At 60.5% G+C, this 25,000-nt stretch overlaps 2 non-coding genes across 2 annotated transcripts; both read left to right on the top strand.

The window, feature by feature from the left end:
* The first annotated feature begins 13,039 nt into the window (after positions 1-13,039).
* On the top strand, positions 13,040-13,158 carry LOC131863669 (5S ribosomal RNA). Its single transcript, XR_009362567.1, has one exon. It is a non-coding gene; the product is annotated as a 5S ribosomal RNA (ribosomal RNA).
* A 7,817-nt stretch (positions 13,159-20,975) lies between these two features.
* On the top strand, positions 20,976-21,094 carry LOC131863615 (5S ribosomal RNA). Its single transcript, XR_009362513.1, has one exon. It is a non-coding gene; the product is annotated as a 5S ribosomal RNA (ribosomal RNA).
* Positions 21,095-25,000: the final 3,906 nt, after the last annotated feature.

Here is a 25,000-nt window from a genome sequence, read left to right on the forward strand (position 1 = left end):
GCACCGTGCACGCGACCGAGTAAGGCCACTCAGAGACATCCATTTCCCAGGTATATGCCCCCTACGCACTTTTGGTGGCGCAACTCGCACGAACAGTCCCACCTCGACCCCGTAAACAAGCTTTTTTGCCTCGAAGAGTTCGTCGGAGACGAAGAAGCAACCTTCAGTGCAAACGTAGCACTCTTTTGTGCAACCGCCCAAACAACGCCCCCTCTACCCTCTGTCGAAACACTCGGCATTGCTGCTCCCTAAGGTGAGCTTCTCCTCATAGGCAATTCCGCTCTTATCCGGTCACGTTTGTGTGCCCGAATTTCGCAAGGCAACCTCCATGGGACATGGAAAAGACTCGAGAAGAGAGCTCGCTCACGGGAGAGAGAAGCCAAGGAGACCACGAGAGTGCTGAGAGTGGGACAGCGCTGAATAGGCGGGAGAAGCCTGCGCGTATAAACGGAGATATATATCCAATTGCAACGAAGGAACGTGCCAAAGATCGAGAACAATGGCAGAAATGCTAGTAACGTGCACTTCGGGACCAACGCATCACCGGAAGACAACCGCCAAACATCGAAAGAGTCGCGATGCTCCGCAACCTACGTGCAAAGCGGTCGCACACCGGGTAAGGGAGTGAGAGCCCCAAACATAGCTGGGCGAGGCGCTCACTCCGCTCTTTAATATCTCGTTAATACCGCCAAGGAAATGGCACAAGCACACACACACAAGCATCCTCGGAAGAGGACAGTTCGAGTGACAGGTCAAATCCAAGAGTTCCGAAGACTACCTCCAGGAACAATCGGGAACAAGACCGATTACAAGTCGTCGAGTCTGTTACTGGGCGAACACGAGATGCGCACAGGAAATCGATCAGCCCTCACAATGGCCCAAGGCCAGAGATCGGACTGCTACGATTTACCCCAACAATCATCGTGCCACTCTTCGCAGAGAGGTGATAGACGCCAACGAGCCCGCGCATAGCAATCGAGGTGTAAAAAGGGCGTTGAAGGCAGGAAGCCTGGACGAAAGAGGCTACGAGGTCACCTCGAAGCGGTCTAAGAATCGGGCGCACTTGGGGCGACTACCAGTGCCAACCCCTTATCCCGCGGTGCGTCCGACACACAGAAATTTCCAAGGCGGCCAAGGAGCCTCCCCGCATAGCAATCGGGGTGTGAGGTTACGGATGCAGCATTGATAGCAATCGAGGTGTGAGGCGAAGGATGCAGAAGTGAGAGCCGAGGGATGTAGCAGAGATAGCAATCGGGGTGTGTGATGCAGAAGAGATAGCAATCGAGGTGTGCGGTGGGAAGGGCCCAGCAGCCAGAATGCATGAAGCGACGGATGAAGCAGTGATGACAACCGGGCTGTGAGGAGAGGAGGGATGCAGCCAAGAAAGCAATCAGGGCTCGAGGCAAGGGATGCATCAAGGATAGCAATCATGTTGTGAGGCGAGATTCCAAAGGCTAAACGTGAGAGGCTGCAGGGTCGACTCAGAGAGGTCTATGCATGTGAGAGGCTGAAAGCAAGGTCGACTCGGAGCGGTCTATGCATCGGGCGCGCTTGGGGCGACTACCAGTGCCAACCCCTTATCCCGCGACGCGTCCGACAAAGAGAACGTTCCAAGGCGGCAGAGGAGGTTACCAGCCGAAGGATGCAGTAGCAATAACAGGTATAGTTCCGCGGCGGCCGAGAAGACTCACCGCATAGGAATCGGGATGCGAGGCGAGGGATGCGGCGGGAAGGCCCCGACGGCTAAACGGAAGAGGCTGCAGGGCCGCCTCGGAATGGTCCAAGCATCGGATGCGATTGGGACGACTACCAGTGCCAACCCCTTATCCCGCGATGCGTCCGATACACAGATAGTTCCAAGGCGGCCGAGGAGCCTCACCGCATATCAATCGGGGTGCGAGGCGAGGGATGGGGCGGGAAGGCCCCAACGGCTAGACGGAAGAGGCTTCAGGGCCACCTCGGAATGGTCCAAGCATCGGACGCGCTTGGGGCGACTGCCAGTGCCAACCCCTTATCCCGCGATGCGTCCGATACACAGATGGTTCCAAGGCGGCCGAGGAGCCTCACCGCATAGCAATCGGGGGTGCGAGGCGAGGGATGGGGCGGGAAGGCCCCAACGGCTAGACGGAAGAGGCTTCAGGGCCGCCTAGGAATGGTCCAAGCATCGGACACGCTTGGGGCGACTACCAGTGACAGCCCCCTATCCCGCGATGCGTCCGATACGAAGATGGTTCCAAGGCGGCCGAGGAGCCTCACCGCATAGCAATCGGGGTGCGAGGTGGGGGATGCGGCGAGATGGCCCCAACGGCTAGACGGAAGAGGCCACAGGGCCGCGTCGGAATAGTCCAAGCATCGGACGCGCTTGGGGCGACTACCAGTGACAACCCCTTATCCCGCGATGCGTCCGATACGAAGATAGTTCCAAGGCGGCCGAGGAGCCTCACCGCATAGCAATCGGGGTGCGAGGTGGGGGATGCGGCGAGATGGCCCCAACGGCTAGACGGAAGAGGCTGCAGGGCCGCCTCGGAATAGTCCAAGCATCGGACGCGCTTGGGGCCACTACCAGTGACAACCCCTTATCCCGCGATGCGTCCGATACGAAGATAGTTCCAAGGCGGCCGAAGAGCCTCACCGCATAGCAATCGGGGTGCGAGGTGGGGGATGCGGCGAGATGGCCCCAACGGCTAGACGGAAGAGGCCACAGGGCCGCCTCGGAATAGTCCAAGCATCGGACGCGCTTGGGGCGACTACCAGTGACAACCCCTTATCCCGCGATGCGTCCGATACGAAGATAGTTCCCAGGCGGCCGAGGAGCCTCACCGCATAGCAATCGGGGTGCGAGGCGAGGGATGCGGCGAGATGGCCCCAAAGGCTAGACGGAAGAGGCTGCAGGGCTGCCTCGGAATAGTCCAAGCATCGGACGCGCTTGGGGCGACTACCACTGCCAACCCCTTATCCCGCGATGCGTCCGATACACAGATAGTTCCGAGGCGGCCGAGGAGGTGGGGGATGCAGCGAGATGGCCCCAACGGCTAGACGGAAGAGGCTGCAGGGCCGCCTCGGAATAGTCCAAGCATCGGACGCGCTTGGGGCGACTACCAGTGACAACCCCTTATCCCGCGATGCGTCCGATACACAGATAGTTCCGAGGCGGCCAAGGAGCCTCACCGCATAGCAATCGTGGTGCGAGGTGGGGGATGCGGCGAGATGGCCCCAACGGCTAGACGGAAGAGGCTGCAGGGCCGCCTCGGAATGGTCCAAGCATCGGATGCGCTTGGGGCGACTACCACTGCCAACCCCTTATCCCGCGATGCGTCCGATACACAGATAGTTCCAAGGCGGCCGAGGAGCCTCACAGCATAGCAATCAGGGTGCGAGGCGAGGGATGCGGCGAGAAAGCCCCAACGGCTAGAGGGAAGAGGCTTCAGGTCCGCCTCGGAATGGTCCAAGCATCGGACGCGCTTGGGGCGACTACCAGTGACAACCCCTTATCCCGCGACGCGTCCGATACACAGATAGTTCCAAGGCGGCCGAGGAGCCTCACCGCATAGCAATCGGGGTGCGAGGCGAGGGATGCGGCGAGAAGGACCCAACGGCTACACGGAAGAGGCTTCGGGGCCGCCTCGGAATGGTCCAAGCATCGGACGCGCTTGGGGCGACTACCAGTGACAACCCCTTATCCCGCGACGCGTCCGATACACAGATAGTTCCAAGGCGGCCGAGGAGCCTCACCGCATAGCAATCGGGGTGCGAGGCGAGGGATGCGGCGAGAAGGACCCAACGGCTAGACGGAAGAGGCTTCGGGGCCGCCTCGGAATGGTCCAAGCATCGGACGCGCTTGGGGCGACTACCAGTGACAACCCCTTATCCCGCGACGCGTCCGATACACAGATAGTTCCAAGGCGGCCGAGGAGCCTCACCGCATAGCAATCGGGGTGCGAGGCGAGGGATGCGGCGAGAAGGACCCAACGGCTAGACGGAAGAGGCTTCGGGTCCGCCTCGGAATGGTCCAAGCATCGGACGCGCTTGGGGCGACTACCAGTGACAACCCCTTATCCCGCGACGCGTCCGATACACAGATAGTTCCAAGGCGGCCGAGGAGCCTCACCGCATAGCAATCGGGGTGCGAGGCGAGGGATGCGGCGAGAAGGACCCAACGGCTAGACGGAAGAGGCTTCGGGTCCGCCTCGGAATGGTCCAAGCATCGGACGCGCTTGGGGCGACTACCAGTGACAACCCCTTATCCCGCGACGCGTCCGATACACAGATAGTTCCAAGGCGGCCGAGGAGCCTCACCGCATAGCAATCGGGGTGCGAGGCGAGGGATGCGGCGAGAAGGACCCAACGGCTAGACGGAAGAGGCTTCGGGTCCGCCTCGGAATGGTCCAAGCATCGGACGCGCTTGGGGCGACTACCAGTGACAACCCCTTATCCCGCGACGCGTCCGATACACAGATAGTTCCGAGGCGGCCGAGGAGCCTCACCGCATAGCAATCGGGGTGCGAGGCGAAGGATGCGGCGAGAAGGACCCAACGGCTAGACGGAAGAGGCTTCGGGTCCGCCTCGGAATGGTCCAAGCATCGGACGCGCTTGGGGCGACTACCAGTGACAACCCCTTATCCCGCGACGCGTCCGATACACAGATAGTTCCAAGGCGGCCGAGGAGCCTCACCGCATAGCAATCGGGGTGCGAGGCGAGGGATGCGGCGAGAAGGACCCAACGGCTAGACGGAAGAGGCTTCAGGGCCGCCTCGGAATGGTCCAAGCATCGAACGCGCTTGGGGCGACTACCAGTGACAACCCCTTATCCCGCGACGCGTCCGATACACAGATAGTTCCGAGGCGGCCGAGGAGCCTCACCGCATAGCAATCGGGGTGCGAGGCGAGGGATGCGGCGAGAAGGACCCAACGGCTAGACGGAAGAGGCTTCAGGGCCGCCTCGGAATGGTCCAAGCATCGGACGCGCTTGTGGCGACTACCAGTGACAACCCCTTATCCCGCGACGCGTCCGATACACAGATAGTTCCGAGGCGGCCGAGGAGCCTCACCGCATAGCAATCGGGGTGCGAGGCGAGGGATGCGGCGAGAAGGACCCAACGGCTAGACGGAAGAGGCTTCAGGGCCGCCTCGGAATGGTCCAAGCATCGGACGCGCTTGGGGCGACTACCAATGACAACCCCTTATCCCGCGACGCGTCCGATACACAGATAGTTCCGAGGCGGCCGAGGAGCCTCACCGCATAGCAATCGGGGTGCGAGGCGAGGGATGCGGCGAGAAGGACCCAACGGCTAGACGGAAGAGGCTTCAGGGCCGCCTCGGAATGGTCCAAGCATCGGACGCGCTTGGGGCGACTACCAATGACAACCCCTTATCCCGCGACGCGTCCGATACACAGATAGTTCCGAGGCGGCCGAGGAGCCTCACCGCATAGCAATCGGGGTGCGAGGCGAGGGATGCGGCGAGAAGGACCCAACGGCTAGACGGAAGAGGCTTCAGGGCCGCCTCGGAATGGTCCAAGCATCGGACGCGCTTGGGGCGACTACCAGTGACAACCCCTTATCCCGCGACGCGTCCGATACACAGATAGTTCCGAGGCGGCCGAGGAGCCTCACCGCATAGCAATCGGGGTGCGAGGCGAGGGATGCGGCGAGAAGGACCCAACGGCTAGACGGAAGAGGCTTCAGGGCCGCCTCGGAATGGTCCAAGCATCGGACGCGCTTGGGGCGACTACCGTTGCCAACCCCTTATCCCGCGATGCGTCTGATACACAGATAGTTCCGAGGCGGCCGAGGAGCCTCACCGCATAGCAATCGGGTTGCGAGGCAGATTATTGGGAAGGGAACCCCCTGGGATGCGGCTCAAGCAGTGCCCAAAGGGACTGGAATGCGGAATCACATCGAGAGACCCAAATGCTATACGAGGGCTCAAATCGAATTATCGATTTGGCCACGACATGGACGCATCGGAACGACTACCTTTGCCGAACCACTCGCAATTGCATCCATACCGAAACCAATAGACATTTCCGTTAGAGCCCTCGCATAGCATTCGGGAATCTCGCATGCCCCTCTAAATCGACCAATGCTGGCGCTCAATGAAAATCCGAGCGCTACCACCGTTCGAGCGCCAGCATTGGTCGAGTTAGAGGGGCACGGGGGAGAATGCTCCAGTCAACACCTCCCCTATATAAGTTATTTGTCCGATTCTCGCACAACCGTAGTCTGCCTCGTCGAATCAAACAACGGTCCCAGATTCTGACTTCCGTTCCGTAGAGACCCAAAAGCTAGATGGAGGCTCGCAAGAAAGAGAGTCGGCGCATAGCAATCGGGTTTCTCGAACGTTTAGGGACCGAGCTCACTTGCGGATAGGGCAAAATCCGCCAAGCAACCCAAAAGCTAGACGGGGGCTCGAATCGAATCGCCTAGGCGGCCACAACAACGACGTGTTGGATCGACTACCAGTGCCAAACCATTCAGCAAGACTAGTCTGTGTCGAGGCCGGATAGAGATTCTCAGAGAGCGCCCGCATAGCATTTAGGAGACCTGCCGCGTCCCTCACACTCGACAAATGGTGGTGCACGTTTATAAATCCGAGCGATCCCAACCCTTTCAAGCACCAACATCGGTCGAGATAGAGGGGCACGGAGGGGGCTGCGTGAGACAACACAGTCCCCTATATAAGTTATTTGTCCGATTCTCACACATCCGAAGAATGGTCATCAAATCGGACAACAGCCCAAACTTCCGACTTCCGTCCCAGAAAGCCCAAGAGCTATCTAAAACGTTCATGGCCGGAACTCGATCGCGGCTATACCAGTCCGCCAAGCAACCCAAAAGCTAGACTGGAGCTCTAGTCGAATCACCTCTGTGGCCATTGCAAGGACGTGTTGGAGCGACTACCATTGCCGAACCATTCCGCAGGTCGAGTCCATACCAAGGCCGCATAGAGATTCACGATGAGCTCCTGCATAGCAATCAGGAGACTTGCCGTGTCCATCACAATCGATAAATCCTGGTGCAAGATTTTTGCATCCGAGCGCTCCAACCAGTCGAGCACCAGCATCAATCGACATAAACGGGCACGGGGGGAGGATGCTCGAGAACACTACCTCCCCTATATAAGTTATTTGTCCGATTCTCAAGCAGCCGAAGTCTGGTCATCGAATCGGGTCAAAGACCACAACTTCCGACTTTACCCACAATGCAAGTCATCGAATCGAACATCGGCCCCCGAGTCGGACTCCATGCGTATGTCAGGTCATCGGACCCAAATTCCGCCTTCCTGCGCATGGCGGGCCATCAATATCAACTCGGTCATCGGACCCAAACTCCGCCTTTTTGCGTATGGCACGCCTTCAAATCGGTCATCGGACCCAAATTCCGCCTTCCTGTGCATGGCGGGCCATCAACATCAACTCGGTCATCGGACCCAAATTCCGCCTTTCTGCGCATGGCACGCCATCAACTCGGTCATCGGACCCAAATTCCGCCTTCCTGCGCATGGCAGGTCATCGGACACAAATTCAGACCTCGCCAATATGCCTACGTATCGAATCGGTCATCGGACCCAACTTCCGACTTCATCCATACTGTAGGGTCTTTGAGGTTGGCGCGGTGCGCTCAACCCAGGGAGTCGACCCATCGAAGCATACACCTCCCCTATATAAGCTATTTGTCCGATTCCCACACCTGTGTAGTTTGCACCTCTGACCAGGACATCGACCCCAACTTCCGAACTCGACTGCAACGACGGCACCAGCGCCTTGGTGCGCACCTTGCGACGCACAGTCCCAACATTCGCCTTCCTGCACATGGCAGGTCATCGGACCCAAATTCCGACCTCGCGAGTATGCCTACATATCGAATCGGTCATCGGACCCAACTTCCGACTTCATCCATACCGTAGGGTCTTTGAGGTTGGCGCGGTGCGCTCAACCCGGGGAGTCGACCCAACGAAGCATACACCTCCCCTATATAAGCTATTTGTCCGATTCCCACACCTGTGTAGTTTGCACCTCCGATCAAGACATCGACCCCAACTTCCGAACTCGCCTCCAACGACCGAACCAGCGCCTTGGTGCGCACCTTGCAACGCACAGTGCCAACATTCGCCTTCCTGCACGTGGCAGGTCATCGGACCCAAATTCCGACCTCGCGAGTATGCCTACATATCGAATCGGTCATCGGACCCAACTTCCGACTTCATCCATACCGTAGGGTCTTTGAGGTTGGCGCGGTGCGCTCAACCCGGGGAGTCGACCCAACGAAGCATACACCTCCCCTATATAAGCTATTTGTCCGATTCCCACACCTGTGTAGCTTGCACCTCCGATCAGGACATCGACCCCAACTTCCGAACTCGACTAAAAAGACCGCACCAGCGCCTTGGTGTGCACCTTGCAACGCACAGTGTCAACATTCGCCTTCCTGCACATGGCAGGTCATCGGACCCAAATTCCGACCTCATGAGCATACCTACTAATCGAATCGGTCATCGGACCCAACTTCCGACTTCATCCATACCGTAGGGTCTTTGAGGTTGGCGCGGTGCGCTCAACCTGGGGAGTCGACCCATCGAAGCATACACCTCCCCTATATAAGCTATTTGTCCGATTCCGACACCTGTGTAGTTTGCACCTCCGCTCAGGACATCGACCCCAACTTCCGAACTCGCCTGCAACGACCGAACCAGCGCCTTGGTGCGCACCAAAAGTGCGCACTTTTGGAGGGCACTTTTGTGCGCTCCAAAGGTGCGCACTTTTGGAGGGCACTTTTCTGCGCTCCAAAGGTGCGCACTTTTGGAGGGCACTTTTTGGAGGGCACTTTTCTGCGCTCCAAAGGTGCGCACTTTTGGAGGGCACTTTTTGGAGGGCACTTTTCTGCGCTCCAAAGGTGCGCACTTTTGGAGGGCACTTTTTGGAGGGCACTTTTCTGCGCTCCAAAGGTGCGCACTTTTGGAGGGCACTTTTTGGAGGGCACTTTTCTGCGCTCCAAAGGTGCGCACTTTTGGAGGGCACTTTTTGGAGGGCACTTTTCTGCGCTCCAAAGGTGCGCACTTTTGGAGGGCACTTTTTGGAGGGCACTTTTCTGCGCTCCAAAGGTGCGCACTTTTGGAGGGCACTTTTTGGAGGGCACTTTTCTGCGCTCCAAAGGTGCGCACTTTTGGAGGGCACTTTTTGGAGGGCACTTTTCTGCGCTCCAAAGGTGCGCACTTTTGGAGGGCACTTTTTGGAGGGCACTTTTCTGCGCTCCAAAGGTGCGCACTTTTGGAGGGCACTTTTGTGCACTCCAAAGGTGCGCACTTTTGGAGGGCACTTTTCCTGTGCTCCAAAGGTGCACACCTAGGTGAGCACCTTCGACCACACCTTGTAGCACACCAAACTCTGACTTTCGACTTCATCCGCAATGCAGGGTCTTTGAGGTTGGCGCAATGCGCACAACCAGGGGAGTCGACCCATCAAACCCAACACCTCCCCTATATAAGCTATTTGTCTGATTCTCATACATGCGTAGCCTGCAGGAGCAATTAGGACATCGACCCCAACTTTCGGCTTCTAAACGAAAACAAGGTCTTTGAGGTTGGTGTAATGCGAACAACTAGGGGAGTCAACCCATCAAACCCAACACCTCCCCTATATAAGCTATTTGTCTGATTCTCATACATGTGTAGTCTACAGGAGCAATTAGGACATCGACCCCAACTTTTGACTTCTTAACGAAAACAAGGTCTTTGAGGTTGACGTAATGCGCACAACCAGGGGAGTCGACCCATCAAACCCAACACCTCCCCTATATAAGCTATTTGTCCGATTCTCATACATGTGTAGCCTGCAGGAGCCATTAGGACATTGACCCCAACTTTTGACTTCTTAACGAAAACAAGGTCTTTGAGGTTGGCGTAATGCGCACAACCAAGGGAGTTGACCCATCAAACCCAACACCTCCCCTATATAAGCTATTTGTCTGATTCTCATACATGTGTAGCCTGCAACAACGATTAGGACATCCACCCCAACTTCTGAATTCGTCTGCGTTGACCGCACCAAAGGTGCACGCCTTGGTGCTCACCAAAATCCGACTTCCGACTTCTTCTGCTATGCGGGGTCTTTGAGGTTGGCGCAGTGCGCACAACCAGGGGAGTCAACCCACCGAATGCAACACCTCCCCTATATAAGCTATTTGTCTGATTCTCATACATGCGTAGACTGCAGCAATGATTAGGACATCCACCCCAACTTTTGACTTCTTAAACAAGACAGGGTCTTTGAAGTTGGTGCAGTGCACACAACCAGGGGAGTCGACCCATCAAACGCAACACCTCCCCTATATAAAGCTATTTGTCCGATTCTCATACGTGTAGTCTGCAGCAGCGATTAGGACATCGACCCCAACTTCCGAATTCGTTTGCATTGACCGCACCAAAGGTGCACGCCTTGGTGTGCACCCTGGAGTGCACTTTGGTGCTCACCTCGGTGCACACTTTGGTGTGCACCTCGGTGTGCACCAAAGGTGCGCACCTTGGAGCGCACCAAAGGTGTACACTTTGGAGCGCACCACATAGGGTCTTTGAGAGGTTGGCGCAGTGCGCACACCAAGGTGGGTGTTGAGGTGCGTGCCGAGGTGGGTGGGTGCTAGGGTGCGCTCCATGGTGGGTGCCAGGGTGGGTGCGTGCTAGGGTGGATTCCAAAGAGGGTCATAGGGTGGGTGCCAAGGTGGGTTGGTGATATAGTGGGTTCAAAGGTGGGTACTAGGGTGGGTTCCAAGGTGGGTCACAAGTTGGGTGCCAGGATGCGTGGGTGTTAGGTTGGGTGCCAAGGTGGGCTCCTGCGTGGGTGGGTGCTAGGGTGGGTTTCAAGGTGGACGCGAGGGCGGGTGCCAAGGTGGGTAACAAGTTGGGTGTTAGGATGGGTGAGTGCTAGAGTGGGTGCCAAGGTGGGTGGGTGCTAAGGTGGATGCCAAGGTGGTTCACAGGGTGGGTGGGTTCTAGGGTGAGTTCCAAGGTGGGTCACAGGTTCAGTGCTAGGGTGGGTGTCAAGGCGGGTGTCGAGGTGCCTGGGTGCTAGGGTGTGGATGCCAATGTGGGTCATAGGGTGGGTACTAGGGTGGGCTGCAATGTGGGTGCCAAGGTGGGTAACATGCTCGGTGGGTTCTAAATTGGGTGCCAGGGTGGGTGTGCACCCACCTTGCCCGAGGTGGGTGCCAAGGTGCCAGTGTGGGTGGGTGCTAAGGTGGATGCCAAGGTGGGTGAGAAGGTGGGTGATAGGTTGAGTGGTAGGATGGGTGGGTGCCAAGATGGGTCACAGGGTGGGTGCAAGGGTGGGTAGGTGCTAGGGTTGGTGTCAGGGTGGGTGGGTGCTAGGTTGGGTTCCAAGGTGGGTGCGAGGGTGAGTGTCAAGGTGGGTCACAGGTTAGGTGCTAGGATGGGTGAGTGCTAGGGTGCAAAGGTGCCAGGGTGGGTGCTAGGATGGGTCGATGCTAGGGTGAGTGGCAAGGTGGGTCCACAAGTGTCAAGGTGGGTGCCGAGGTGGGTGCCAAGTCGGCGACTGCTATGGTGGATGCCAAGGTGGGTCACGGGGTGGGTGCCAAGTTGCTAGGTTGGGTTCCAAGGTGGGTGCCAACGTGGGTGCTAGGGTGCGTGGGTTAAAGGGTGTGTCACAACGTGGGTGCCAGGATGGGTGCGCACCCACACTGGCCAAGACGGGTGCGGGTGCAAGGTTGGGTTCCAAGCCCGGTCACAGGCTGGGTGCTAGGATGGGTGGGTGCCAAGGTGGGCACCAGGGTGGGTGCACCCACCCTGGCCAAGGTGGGTCACGGGGTGGGTCCTAGGGTGGGTAACGGGGTGGGTACTAAGGTGCGTGCCAAGGTGGGTCATAGGGTGGGTGCCAAGGTGGGCACCAGGGTGGGTGTGCACCAACCCTAGCCAGGGTAGGTCACGGGGTGGTTGTCGGGGTGGGCGTCAAGGAGCCAAGGTGGGTGGCAAGTAGCCAAGTTGCGTGCCAAGGTGGGTGTCGGGGTGGGTGCCAAGGATCCAAGGTGGGTGCCAAGGAACCAAGGTGGGTGTCTGGGTGGGTGCCGAGGTGGGAGCCAGGGTGGGTCCCAAGGTGAGTGCAAAGGTGGGTGCCAGGGTCAAGGTGAGTGCCAATGTGGGTTCCAAGGTGCCAGGGTCAGGGTGAGTGCCAATGTGGGTTCAAAGGTGCTAAGTTGGGTGCGAGGTTGGGTGCGAGGGTGGGTGGGTGCCAAGGTGTGCTAGGTGGAAGCCCGGGTGGGTCGGCATCCCATGGGTGTCGAGTTGGGTGCCTGATGGGTGCTTCTTGTCAAGTTTTAGTCGTCGGGACTCATTTCGAGCCTTAGAGGTCGTTTCTTGTCCGGTTGCCCTGTCTTCGACCTGGGAACCCAATTTTGGTCCTCGGGTCCCATTTTTTTTTGTCTCGCATCCCACTTTTGGCCTGTGGCCTTTTCGGGGTCGATTCTCGTTTTGGGCATCAGAGCATGTTTCTTCTCCTAAAACCCAATATTTGTTTATTAAGTCTCGGAACACATTTTTGTTCTCGTGGACCCATCATGGGTCTTGGAACGCATTTGTGGTCCTTGGGTCCCATTTTGCATCCCGAAACTTGTGTTTTGGTGCTTGATCCCTATTTTGGGTGCCCACCTTGCACCAAGTGCGCACCCGGGGCAAACCGAGCGCCTTGGTGCACCGGGGCAAGATCGAGCGTGCACCCGAGGCGCCCCGAACATGCACCAAGGTGCACTCGGCCCACATGTGAGCGCAGGTCGTTGCGCCCGAGGTGGTGTGTGGGCACCGCGTTGCAGACGGGACACTGCACGCACACGACGCCCCCTCCAGGTGCACGCACGTAGGCCGGGCCGGGTGCACACCCGACGCCCTAGCAAGGTGCGCGCACCCGGGCAGGGCTCACACTTGGCGAACGGGGCGCACTTCGCGAGGGAGGGTGTGCACCTCGACGGGGGTGGGTGGCCGGGGTGGATTCGCACGTGGGTCGCGGTTTGCTAAGTACACACTGCGACAAGCTCATAACGGGTGCGATCATACCAGCATTAGTGCACCGGATCCCATCAGAACTCCGCAGTTAAGCGCGCTTGGGCCGGAGTAGTACTGGGATGGGTGACCTCCCGGGAAGTCCCGGTGTTGCACCCTTTTTTAGTTTTTCGCCGGGCGTCGCAATGCTATTTGAATAAACCTTTTGCCCGTTTGCGTTCTCGTCGGGGCCGGGCCGGGCCGGGGTGCGCTGCCCGCACTACCGCGCGCGCGGGGGCGACACCGAGCGCGCACCCGAGGCACCCCGAGCACACAGGCCACGGTGCAACCCGGGCGTTGTGCGCGCACCCCGGTGCGCCCGAGGTGCTGCGCGCGCACCCAGGTGAAATCGGTGTGCACCTCGGCCAGTGCGCGCTCGGTCGAGTCGCGCACGTTGGCCAAGGTGCACGGTGATGTTTCTTACTCTAAGGTTCCGCACCAGACGCCCGGGACAGGTGAGCGAAGCTGGGCGGGGCCGGGTGCGCGGCCGGGGCAGGTGCACGCAGCTGGAGAGAGCTTTGGAGCACACTTCGGAGCGCACCAATGATGCGCTCCATTCAAAAGTTTCCTGAAAAGGCAAAAAAAGTTGAGATTATAGAATTTCCCACTTGAGAGATTGTAAAAAAAAAAAATTTAAAATGAAGGAAACGCGGGTGCCAAGGTGTGCGCAGCCCAGCCAAGGTGTGCGCACCAAGGCGCCCACCCTGGCGAAGGTGCACGCAAGGTGCGCACCCGAGGCAAACCGGACAATTAACCCAACTTTCGACTTCGCGCGCACCTTGGAGCGCACTTCGGAGCGCTCCTTGGTGCGCACCAATCTTGGGCACCTCGGAGTGCACCATGGCGCCCACCAAGGTGCGCACCCGGGGCAAACCGAGCTCCGACTTCGTGCGCACCTTGGAGCGCACGAAAGGTGCGCACCATGGCGCCCACCAAGGTGCGCAGCCCAGCCAAGGCGTGCGCATCAAGGTGCGCACCCTGGCGAAGGTGCGCACCCGGGGCAAACCGAGCTCCGACTTCGTGCGCACCTTGGAGCGCACAAAAGGTGCGCAACCCAGCCAAGGTGTGCGCACCCCGGTCAAACCGAGCTCCGAATCGTGCGCACCAGAGGTGCACGCCATCGTGCGCACCTTGGAGCACACTTCGGAGCCCTCCTTGGTGCGCGCCGATGTTGCGCACCTCGGAGCGCACCCGGGGAAAACAATGCAATTAACCCGACTTTCGACTTCGTGGGCACCTCGGAGCGCTCTCGGGTTCGCACCTCGGAGCACACCGAGGTGCGCACCTTTGATGCGCTGCCTTCACCAATTTCCAGAAAAGGCAAGAAAACATTGAGAAGGTGTGCGCACCGAGGTGCCCACCCTGGCGAAGGTGCACGCGAGGTGCGCACCCGGGGCAAACCGGGCTCCGACTTCGTGCACGCCGCACCTTGGAGCACACTTCGGAGCGCTCCTTGGTGCGCACCAGGGCGCGCAACCCAGCCGAGGTGCCCACCCCGGCGAAGGTGCACGCGAGGTGCGCACCCGGGGCAAACCGGGCTCCGACTTCGTGCACGCCATGGTGCCCACCGCGGCGAAGGTGCACGCGAGGTGCGCACCCGGGGCAAACCGGGCTCCGACTTCGTGCACGCCGCACCTTGGAGCACACTTCGGAGCGCTCCTTGGTGCGCACCATGGTGCCCACCAGGGCGCGCAACCCCGCCGAAGGTGCACGCGAGGTGCGCACCCGGGGCAAACCGGGCTCCGACTTCGTGCACGCCGCACCTTGGAGCACACTTCGGAGCGCTCCTTGGTGCGCACCATGGTGCCCACCAGGGCGCGCAACCCCGCCGAAGGTGCACGCGAGGTGCGCACCCGGGGCAAACCGGGCTCCGACTTCGTGCACGCCATGGTGCGCACCGCGGCGAAGGTGCGCACCCGGGGCAAACCGGGCTCCGACTTCGTGCACGCCGCACCTTGGAGCACACTTCGGAGCGCTCCTTGGTGCGCACCAGGGCGCGCAACCCAGCCGAGGTGCCCACCCCGGCGAAGGTGCACGCGAGGTGCGTACCCGGGGCAAACCGGGCTCCGACTTCGTGCACGCCGCACCTTGGAGCACACTTCGGAGCGCTCCTTGGTGCGCACCATGGTGCCCACCAGGCCGCGCAACCCAGCCAAGGTGTGCGCACCAAGGTGCACGCGAGGTGCGCACCCGGGGCAAACCGGGGTCCGACTTCGTGCACGCCGCACCTTGGAGCACACATCGGGGCGCTCCCGGGTTCGCACCGGCGTTGCGCACCGTGGTGGGCACCTCGGAGCACACCAAGGTGGGCAGCGAGGTGCGCACCTTTGATGCGATGCCTTCACTAATTTCCATAAAAGGCAAAAAAAAAACGAGATTTTAAAATTTCCGTTTTGAAAGATAGTGAGAAAAAGGGAATGCTGGTGCCATCTTGAGCCCGCCCTGGTGCGCAGCCCAGCCAAGGTGTGCGCACCAAGGTGCCCACCCTGGCGAAGGTGCGCGCCCGGGCAATTAATCCAACTTCCAACTTCGCGCGCGCCAGGGTGGGAGCGCACCCAACAACCGGGCCTGGGAAGAGCCAATGCGAGAAACCCCACCAAACGCTCTGACAAAAAAAGAGGGGGCGCTCCAGTAACCCCGCTTCGGAGCGCACCCTGGGCAAACCCAGCCAAGGTGCCCACCCCGGCCAAGGTGCAGGCGAGGTGCGCACCCGGGGCAAACCGGGCTCCGACAACGTGCACGCCGCACCTTGGAGCACACTTCGTAGCGCTCCCGGGTGCGCACCTCAGAGCACACCAAGGTGGGCAGCGAGGTGCGCACCTTTGATGCGCTGCCTTCACTAATTTCCAGAAAAGGCAAAAAAAAAAGGAGATTTTAAAATTTCCGTTTTGAAAGATAGTGAAAAAAACGGAACGCGCGTGCCATCTTGAGCCCGCCCTGGTGCGCAGCCCAGGTAAGGTGCCCACCCTGGCAAAGGTGCGCACCCGGGCAATTAACCCTACTTCCGACTTCGTGCGCGCCAGGGTGGCAACCGGGCCTCGGAAGAGCCAATGCGAGAAACCCCACCAAACGCTCCGACAAAAAAAGAGGCGGCGCTCCAATAACCCCGCTTCGGAGCGCAGCCGGGGCAAACCCAGCCAAGGTGCCCACCCCGACGAAGGTGCACGCGAGGTGCGCACCCGGGGCAAACCGGGCTCCGACAACGTGCACGCAGCACCTTGGAGCACACTTCGAAGCACTCCCGGGTGCCCACCGGCGTTGCGCACCGTGGTGGGCAGCGAGGTGCGCACCTTTGATGCGCTGCCTTCACTAATTTCCAGAAAAAGGCAAAAAAAAATGAGATTTTAAAATTTCCGTTTTGAAAGATAGTGAAAAAAAAGGAACGCGGGTGCCATCTTGAGCCCGCCCTGGTGCGCAGCCCAGGCAAGGCATGCGCACCAAGGTGCCCACCCGAGGTGCACACCCGGGGCAAACCGGGCTCCGACTTCGTGCAGGCCGCACCTTGGAGCACACTTCGGAGCGCTCCTTGGTGCGCACCATGGTGCCCACCAGGGCGCGCAACCCAGCCAAGGTCTGCACACCAAGGTGCCCACCCCGGCGAAGGTGCACGCGAGGTGCGCACCCGGGGCAAACCGGGCTCCGACTTCGTGCACGCCATGGTGCCCACCGCGGCGAAGGTGCACGCGAGGTGCGCACCCGGGGCAAACCGGGCTCCGACTTCGTGCACGCCGCACCTTGGAGCACACTTCGGAGCGCTCCTTGGTGCGCACCATGGTGCCCACCAGGGCGCGCAACCCAGCCAAGGTGTGCGCACCAAGGTGCACGCGAGGTGCGCACCCGGGGCAAACCGGGGTCCGACTTCGTGCACGCCGCACCTTGGAGCACACATCGGAGCGCTCCCAGGTTCGCACCAGCGTTGCGCACCTTTGATGCGCTGCCTTCACTAATTTCCAGAAAAGGCAAAAAAAAACGAGATTTTAAAATTTCCGTTCTGAAAGATAGTGAAAAAAACGGAACGCGGGTGCCATCTTGAGCCCTTCCTGGTGCGCAGCCCAGGCAAGTTGTGCGCACCAAGGTGCCCACCCTGGCGGAGGTGCGCGCCCGGGGCAATCCGGGCTCCGACTTCGTGCACTGCATGGTGCCCACCAAGGCGCGCAACCCAGCCAAGGTGCCCACCGCAGCGAAGGTGCACGCGAGGTGCGCACCCGAGGTGCACACCCGGGGCAAACCGGGCTCCGACTTCGTGCACGCCGCACCTTGGAGCACACTTCAGAGCGCTCCTTGGTGCGCACCAGGGCGCGCAACCCAGCCGAGGTGCCCACCCCGGCGAAGGTGCACGCGAGGTGCGCACCCGGGGCAAACCGGGCTCCGACTTCGTGCACGCCATGGTGCCCACCGCGGCGAAGGTGCGCACCCGGGGCAAACCGGGCTCCGACTTCGTGCACGCCGCACCTTGGAGCACACTTCGGAGCGCTCCTTGGTGCGCACCATGGTGCCCACCAGGCCGCGCAACCCAGCCAAGGTGTGCGCACCAAGGTGCACGCGAGGTGCGCACCCGGGGCAAACCGGGGTCCGACTTCGTGCACGCCGCACCTTGGAGCACACATCGGGGCGCTCCCGGGTTCGCACCGGCGTTGCGCACCGTGGTGGGCACCTCGGAGCACACCAAGGTGGGCAGCGAGGTGCGCACCTTTGATGCGATGCCTTCACTAATTTCCATAAAAGGCAAAAAAAAAACGAGATTTTAAAATTTCCGTTTTGAAAGATAGTGAGAAAAAGGGAATGCTGGTGCCATCTTGAGCCCGCCCTGGTGCGCAGCCCAGCCAAGGTTTGCGCACCAAGGTGCCCACCCTGGCGAAGGTGCGCGCCCGGGCAATTAACCCAACTTCCAACTTCGCGCGCGCCAGGGTGGGAGCGCACCCAACAACCGGGCCTGGGAAGAGCCAATGCGAGAAACCCCACCAAACTCTCTGACAAAAAAAGAGGGGGCGCTCCAGTAACCCCGCTTCGGAGCGCACCCTGGGCAAACCCAGCCAAGGTGCCCACCCCGGCCAAGGTGCAGGCGAGGTGCGCACCCGGGGCAAACCGGGCTCCGACAACGTGCACGCCGCACCTTGGAGCACACTTCGTAGCGCTCCCGGGTGCGCACCTCAGAGCACACCAAGGTGGGCAGCGAGGTGCGCACCTTTGATGCGCTGCCTTCACTAATTTCCAGAAAAGGCAAAAAAAAAAGGAGATTTTAAAATTTCCGTTTTGAAAGATAGTGAAAAAAACGGAACGCGCGTGCCATCTTGAGCCCGCCCTGGTGCGCAGCCCAGGTAAGGTGCCACCCTGGCAAAGGTGCGCACCCGGGCAATTAACCCTACTTCCGACTTCGTGCGCGCCAGGGTGGCAACCGGGCCTCGGAAGAGCCAATGCGAGAAACCCCACCAAACGCTCCGACAAAAAAAGAGGCGGCGCTCCAATAACCCCGCTTCGGAGCGCAGCCGGGGCAAACCAAGCCAAGGTGCCCACCCCGACGAAGGTGCACGCGAGGTGCGCACCCGGGGCAAACCGGGCTCCGACAACGTGCACGCAGCACCTTGGAGCACACTTCGAAGCACTCCCGGGTGCCCACCGGCGTTGCGCACCGTGGTGGGCAGCGAGGTGCGCACCTTTGATGCGCTGCCTTCACTAATTTCCAGAAAAAGGCAAAAAAAAATGAGATTTTAAAATTTCCGTTTTGAAAGATAGTGAAAAAAAAGGAACGCGGGTGCCATCTTGAGCCCGCCCTGGTGCGCAGCCCAGGCAAGGCATGCGCACCAAGGTGCCCACCCGAGGTGCACACCCGGGGCAAACCGGGCTCCGACTTCGTGCAGGCCGCACCTTGGAGCACACTTCGGAGCGCTCCTTGGTGCGCACCATGGTGCCCACCAGGGCGCACCCGAGGCAAACCGGGCTCCGACTTCGTGCACGCCGCACCTTGGAGCACACATCGGAGCGCTCCCAGGTTCGCACCAGCGTTGCGCACCTTTGATGCGCTGCCTTCACTAATTTCCAGAAAAGGCAAAAAAAAACGATATTTTAAAATTTCCGTTCTGAAAGATAGTGAAAAAAACGGAACGCGGGTGCCATCTTGAGCCCTTCCTGATGCGCAGCCCAGGCAAGTTGTGCGCACCAAGGTGCCCACCCTGGCGGAGGTGCGCGCCCGGGGCAAACCGGGCTCCGACTTCGTGCACTGCATGGTGCCCACCAAGGCGCGCAACCCAGCCAAGGTGCCCACCGCAGCGAAGGTGCACGCGAGGTGCGCACCCGAGGTGCACACCCGGGGCAAACCGGGCTCCGACTTCGTGCACGCCGCACCTTGGAGCACACTTCAGAGCGCTCCTTGGTACGCACCAGGGCGCGCAACCCAGCCAAGGTGCTCACCCCGGCGAAGGTGCACGCGAGGTGCGCACCCGGGGCAAACCGGGCTCGGACTTCGTGCACGCCGCACCTTGGAGCACACATCGGAGCGCTCCCGGGTTCGCACCAGCATTGCGCACCTTTGATGCGCTGCCTTCACTAATTTCCAGAAAAGGCAAAAAAAAGAAAAAAATGAGATTTTAAAATTTCCGTTTTGAAAGATAGTGAAAAAAACGGAACGCGGGTGCCATCTTGAGCCCGCCCTGGTGTGCAGCCCAGGCAAGTTGTGCGCACCAAGGCACCCACCCTGGCCAAGGTGGGTCACGGGGTGGGTCCTAGGGTGGGTAACGGGGTGGGTACTAAGGTGCGTGCCAAGGTGGGTCATAGGGTGGGTGCCAAGGTGGGCACCAGGGTGGGTGTGCACCAACCCTAGCCAGGGTAGGTCACGGGGTGGTTGTCGGGGTGGGCGTCAAGGAGCCAAGGTGGGTGGCAAGTAGCCAAGTTGCGTGCCAAGGTGGGTGTCGGGGTGGGTGCCAAGGATCCAAGGTGGGTGCCAAGGAACCAAGGTGGGTGTCTGGGTGGGTGCCGAGGTGGGAGCCAGGGTGGGTCCCAAGGTGAGTGCAAAGGTGGGTGCCAGGGTCAAGGTGAGTGCCAATGTGGGTTCCAAGGTGCCAGGGTCAGGGTGAGTGCCAATGTGGGTTCAAAGGTGCTAAGTTGGGTGCGAGGTTGGGTGCGAGGGTGGGTGGGTGCCAAGGTGTGCTAGGTGGAAGCCCGGGTGGGTCGGCATCCCATGGGTGTCGAGTTGGGTGCCTGATGGGTGCTTCTTGTCAAGTTTTAGTCGTCGGGACTCATTTCGAGCCTTAGAGGTCGTTTCTTGTCCGGTTGCCCTGTCTTCGACCTGGGAACCCAATTTTGGTCCTCGGGTCCCATTTTTTTTTGTCTCGCATCCCACTTTTGGCCTGTGGCCTTTTCGGGGTCGATTCTCGTTTTGGGCATCAGAGCATGTTTCTTCTCCTAAAACCCAATATTTGTTTATTAAGTCTCGGAACACATTTTTGTTCTCGTGGACCCATCATGGGTCTTGGAACGCATTTGTGGTCCTTGGGTCCCATTTTGCATCCCGAAACTTGTGTTTTGGTGCTTGATCCCTATTTTGGGTGCCCACCTTGCACCAAGTGCGCACCCGGGGCAAACCGAGCGCCTTGGTGCACCGGGGCAAGATCGAGCGTGCACCCGAGGCGCCCCGAACATGCACCAAGGTGCACTCGGCCCACATGTGAGCGCAGGTCGTTGCGCCCGAGGTGGTGTGTGGGCACCGCGTTGCAGACGGGACACTGCACGCACACGACGCCCCCTACAGGTGCACGCACGTAGGCCGGGCCGGGTGCACACCCGACGCCCTAGCAAGGTGCGCGCACCCGGGCAGGGCTCACACTTGGCGAACGGGGCGCACTTCGCGAGGGAGGGTGTGCACCTCGACGGGGGTGGGTGGCCGGGGTGGATTCGCACGTGGGTCGCGGTTTGCTAAGTACACACTGCGACAAGCTCATAACGGGTGCGATCATACCAGCGTTAGTGCACCGGATCCCATCAGAACTCCGCAGTTAAGCGCGCTTGGGCCGGAGTAGTACTGGGATGGGTGACCTCCCGGGAAGTCCCGGTGTTGCACCCTTTTTTAGTTTTTCGCCGGGCATCGCAATGCTATTTGAATAAACCTTTTGCCCGTTTGCGTTCTCGTCGGGGCCGGGCCGGGCCGGGGTGCGCTGCCCGCACTACCGCGCGCGCGGGGGCGACACCGAGCGCGCACCCGAGGCGCCCCGAGCACACAGGCCACGGTGCAACCCGGGCGTTGTGCGCGCACCCCGGTGCGCCCGAGGTGCTGCGCGCGCACCCAGGTGAAATCGGTGTGCACCTCGGCCAGTGCGCGCTCGGTCGAGTCGCGCACGTTGGCCAAGGTGCACGGTGATGTTTCTTACTCTAAGGTTCCGCACCAGACGCCCGGGACAGGTGAGCGAAGCTGGGCGGGGCCGGGTGCGCGGCCGGGGCAGGTGCACGCAGCTGGAGAGAGCTTTGGAGCACACTTCGGAGCGCACCAATGATGCGCTCCATTCAAAAGTTTCCTGAAAAGGCAAAAAAAGTTGAGATTATAGAATTTCCCACTTGAGAGATTGTAAAAAAAAAAAATTTAAAATGAAGGAAACGCGGGTGCCAAGGTGTGCGCAGCCCAGCCAAGGTGTGCGCACCAAGGCGCCCACCCTGGCGAAGGTGCACGCAAGGTGCGCACCCGAGGCAAACCGGACAATTAACCCAACTTTCGACTTCGCGCGCACCTTGGAGCGCACTTCGGAGCGCTCCTTGGTGCGCACCAATCTTGGGCACCTCGGAGTGCACCATGGCGCCCACCAAGGTGCGCACCCGGGGCAAACCGAGCTCCGACTTCGTGCGCACCTTGGAGCGCACGAAAGGTGCGCACCATGGCGCCCACCAAGGTGCGCAGCCCAGCCAAGGCGTGCGCATCAAGGTGCGCACCCTGGCGAAGGTGCGCACCCGGGGCAAACCGAGCTCCGACTTCGTGCGCACCTTGGAGCGCACAAAAGGTGCGCAACCCAGCCAAGGTGTGCGCACCCCGGTCAAACCGAGCTCCGAATCGTGCGCACCAGAGGTGCACGCCATCGTGCGCACCTTGGAGCACACTTCGGAGCCCTCCTTGGTGCGCGCCGATGTTGCGCACCTCGGAGCGCACCCGGGGAAAACAATGCAATTAACCCGACTTTCGACTTCGTGGGCACCTCGGAGCGCTCTCGGGTTCGCACCTCGGAGCACACCGAGGTGCGCACCTTTGATGCGCTGCCTTCACCAATTTCCAGAAAAGGCAAGAAAACATTGAGAAGGTGTGCGCACCGAGGTGCCCACCCTGGCGAAGGTGCACGCGAGGTGCGCACCCGGGGCAAACCGGGCTCCGACTTCGTGCACGCCGCACCTTGGAGCACACTTCGGAGCGCTCCTTGGTGCGCACCAGGGCGCGCAACCCAGCCGAGGTGCCCACCCCGGCGAAGGTGCACGCGAGGTGCGCACCCGGGGCAAACCGGGCTCCGACTTCGTGCACGCCATGGTGCCCACCGCGGCGAAGGTGCACGCGAGGTGCGCACCCGGGGCAAACCGGGCTCCGACTTCGTGCACGCCGCACCTTGGAGCACACTTCGGAGCGCTCCTTGGTGCGCACCATGGTGCCCACCAGGGCGCGCAACCCCGCCGAAGGTGCACGCGAGGTGCGCACCCGGGGCAAACCGGGCTCCGACTTCGTGCACGCCGCACCTTGGAGCACACTTCGGAGCGCTCCTTGGTGCGCACCATGGTGCCCACCAGGGCGCGCAACCCCGCCGAAGGTGCACGCGAGGTGCGCACCCGGGGCAAACCGGGCTCCGACTTCGTGCACGCCATGGTGCGCACCGCGGCGAAGGTGCGCACCCGGGGCAAACCGGGCTCCGACTTCGTGCACGCCGCACCTTGGAGCACACTTCGGAGCGCTCCTTGGTGCGCACCAGGGCGCGCAACCCAGCCGAGGTGCCCACCCCGGCGAAGGTGCACGCGAGGTGCGTACCCGGGGCAAACCGGGCTCCGACTTCGTGCACGCCGCACCTTGGAGCACACTTCGGAGCGCTCCTTGGTGCGCACCATGGTGCCCACCAGGCCGCGCAACCCAGCCAAGGTGTGCGCACCAAGGTGCACGCGAGGTGCGCACCCGGGGCAAACCGGGGTCCGACTTCGTGCACGCCGCACCTTGGAGCACACATCGGGGCGCTCCCGGGTTCGCACCGGCGTTGCGCACCGTGGTGGGCACCTCGGAGCACACCAAGGTGGGCAGCGAGGTGCGCACCTTTGATGCGATGCCTTCACTAATTTCCATAAAAGGCAAAAAAAAAACGAGATTTTAAAATTTCCGTTTTGAAAGATAGTGAGAAAAAGGGAATGCTGGTGCCATCTTGAGCCCGCCCTGGTGCGCAGCCCAGCCAAGGTGTGCGCACCAAGGTGCCCACCCTGGCGAAGGTGCGCGCCCGGGCAATTAACCCAACTTCCAACTTCGCGCGCGCCAGGGTGGGAGCGCACCCAACAACCGGGCCTGGGAAGAGCCAATGCGAGAAACCCCACCAAACGCTCTGACAAAAAAAGAGGGGGCGCTCCAGTAACCCCGCTTCGGAGCGCACCCTGGGCAAACCCAGCCAAGGTGCCCACCCCGGCCAAGGTGCAGGCGAGGTGCGCACCCGGGGCAAACCGGGCTCCGACAACGTGCACGCCGCACCTTGGAGCACACTTCGTAGCGCTCCCGGGTGCGCACCTCAGAGCACACCAAGGTGGGCAGCGAGGTGCGCACCTTTGATGCGCTGCCTTCACTAATTTCCAGAAAAGGCAAAAAAAAAAGGAGATTTTAAAATTTCCGTTTTGAAAGATAGTGAAAAAAACGGAACGCGCGTGCCATCTTGAGCCCGCCCTGGTGCGCAGCCCAGGTAAGGTGCCCACCCTGGCAAAGGTGCGCACCCGGGCAATTAACCCTACTTCCGACTTCGTGCGCGCCAGGGTGGCAACCGGGCCTCGGAAGAGCCAATGCGAGAAACCCCACCAAACGCTCCGACAAAAAAAGAGGCGGCGCTCCAATAACCCCGCTTCGGAGCGCAGCCGGGGCAAACCCAGCCAAGGTGCCCACCCCGACGAAGGTGCACGCGAGGTGCGCACCCGGGGCAAACCGGGCTCCGACAACGTGCACGCAGCACCTTGGAGCACACTTCGAAGCACTCCCGGGTGCCCACCGGCGTTGCGCACCGTGGTGGGCAGCGAGGTGCGCACCTTTGATGCGCTGCCTTCACTAATTTCCAGAAAAAGGCAAAAAAAAATGAGATTTTAAAATTTCCGTTTTGAAAGATAGTGAGAAAAAGGGAATGCTGGTGCCATCTTGAGCCCGCCCTGGTGCGCAGCCCAGCCAAGGTGTGCGCACCAAGGTGCCCACCCTGGCGAAGGTGCGCGCCCGGGCAATTAACCCAACTTCCAACTTCGCGCGCGCCAGGGTGGGAGCGCACCCAACAACCGGGCCTGGGAAGAGCCAATGCGAGAAACCCCACCAAACGCTCCGACAAAAAAAGAGGCGGCGCTCCAATAACCCCGCTTCGTAGCGCAGCCGGGGCAAACCCAGCCAAGGTGCCCACCCCGACGAAGGTGCACGCGAGGTGCGCACCCGGGGCAAACCGGGCTCCGACAACGTGCACGCAGCACCTTGGAGCACACTTCGAAGCACTCCCGGGTGCCCACCGGCGTTGCGCACCGTGGTGGGCAGCGAGGTGCGCACCTTTGATGCGCTGCCTTCACTAATTTCCAGAAAAAGGCAAAAAAAAATGAGATTTTAAAATTTCCGTTTTGAAAGATAGTGAAAAAAAAGGAACGCGGGTGCCATCTTGAGCCCGCCCTGGTGCGCAGCCCAGGCAAGGCATGCGCACCAAGGTGCCCACCCGAGGTGCACACCCGGGGCAAACCGGGCTCCGACTTCGTGCAGGCCGCACCTTGGAGCACACTTCGGAGCGCTCCTTGG

This window comes from Cryptomeria japonica, unplaced genomic scaffold, assembly GCF_030272615.1.
Source record: "Cryptomeria japonica unplaced genomic scaffold, Sugi_1.0 HiC_scaffold_67, whole genome shotgun sequence".
Classification (NCBI taxonomy): domain Eukaryota; kingdom Viridiplantae; phylum Streptophyta; class Pinopsida; order Cupressales; family Cupressaceae; genus Cryptomeria; species Cryptomeria japonica.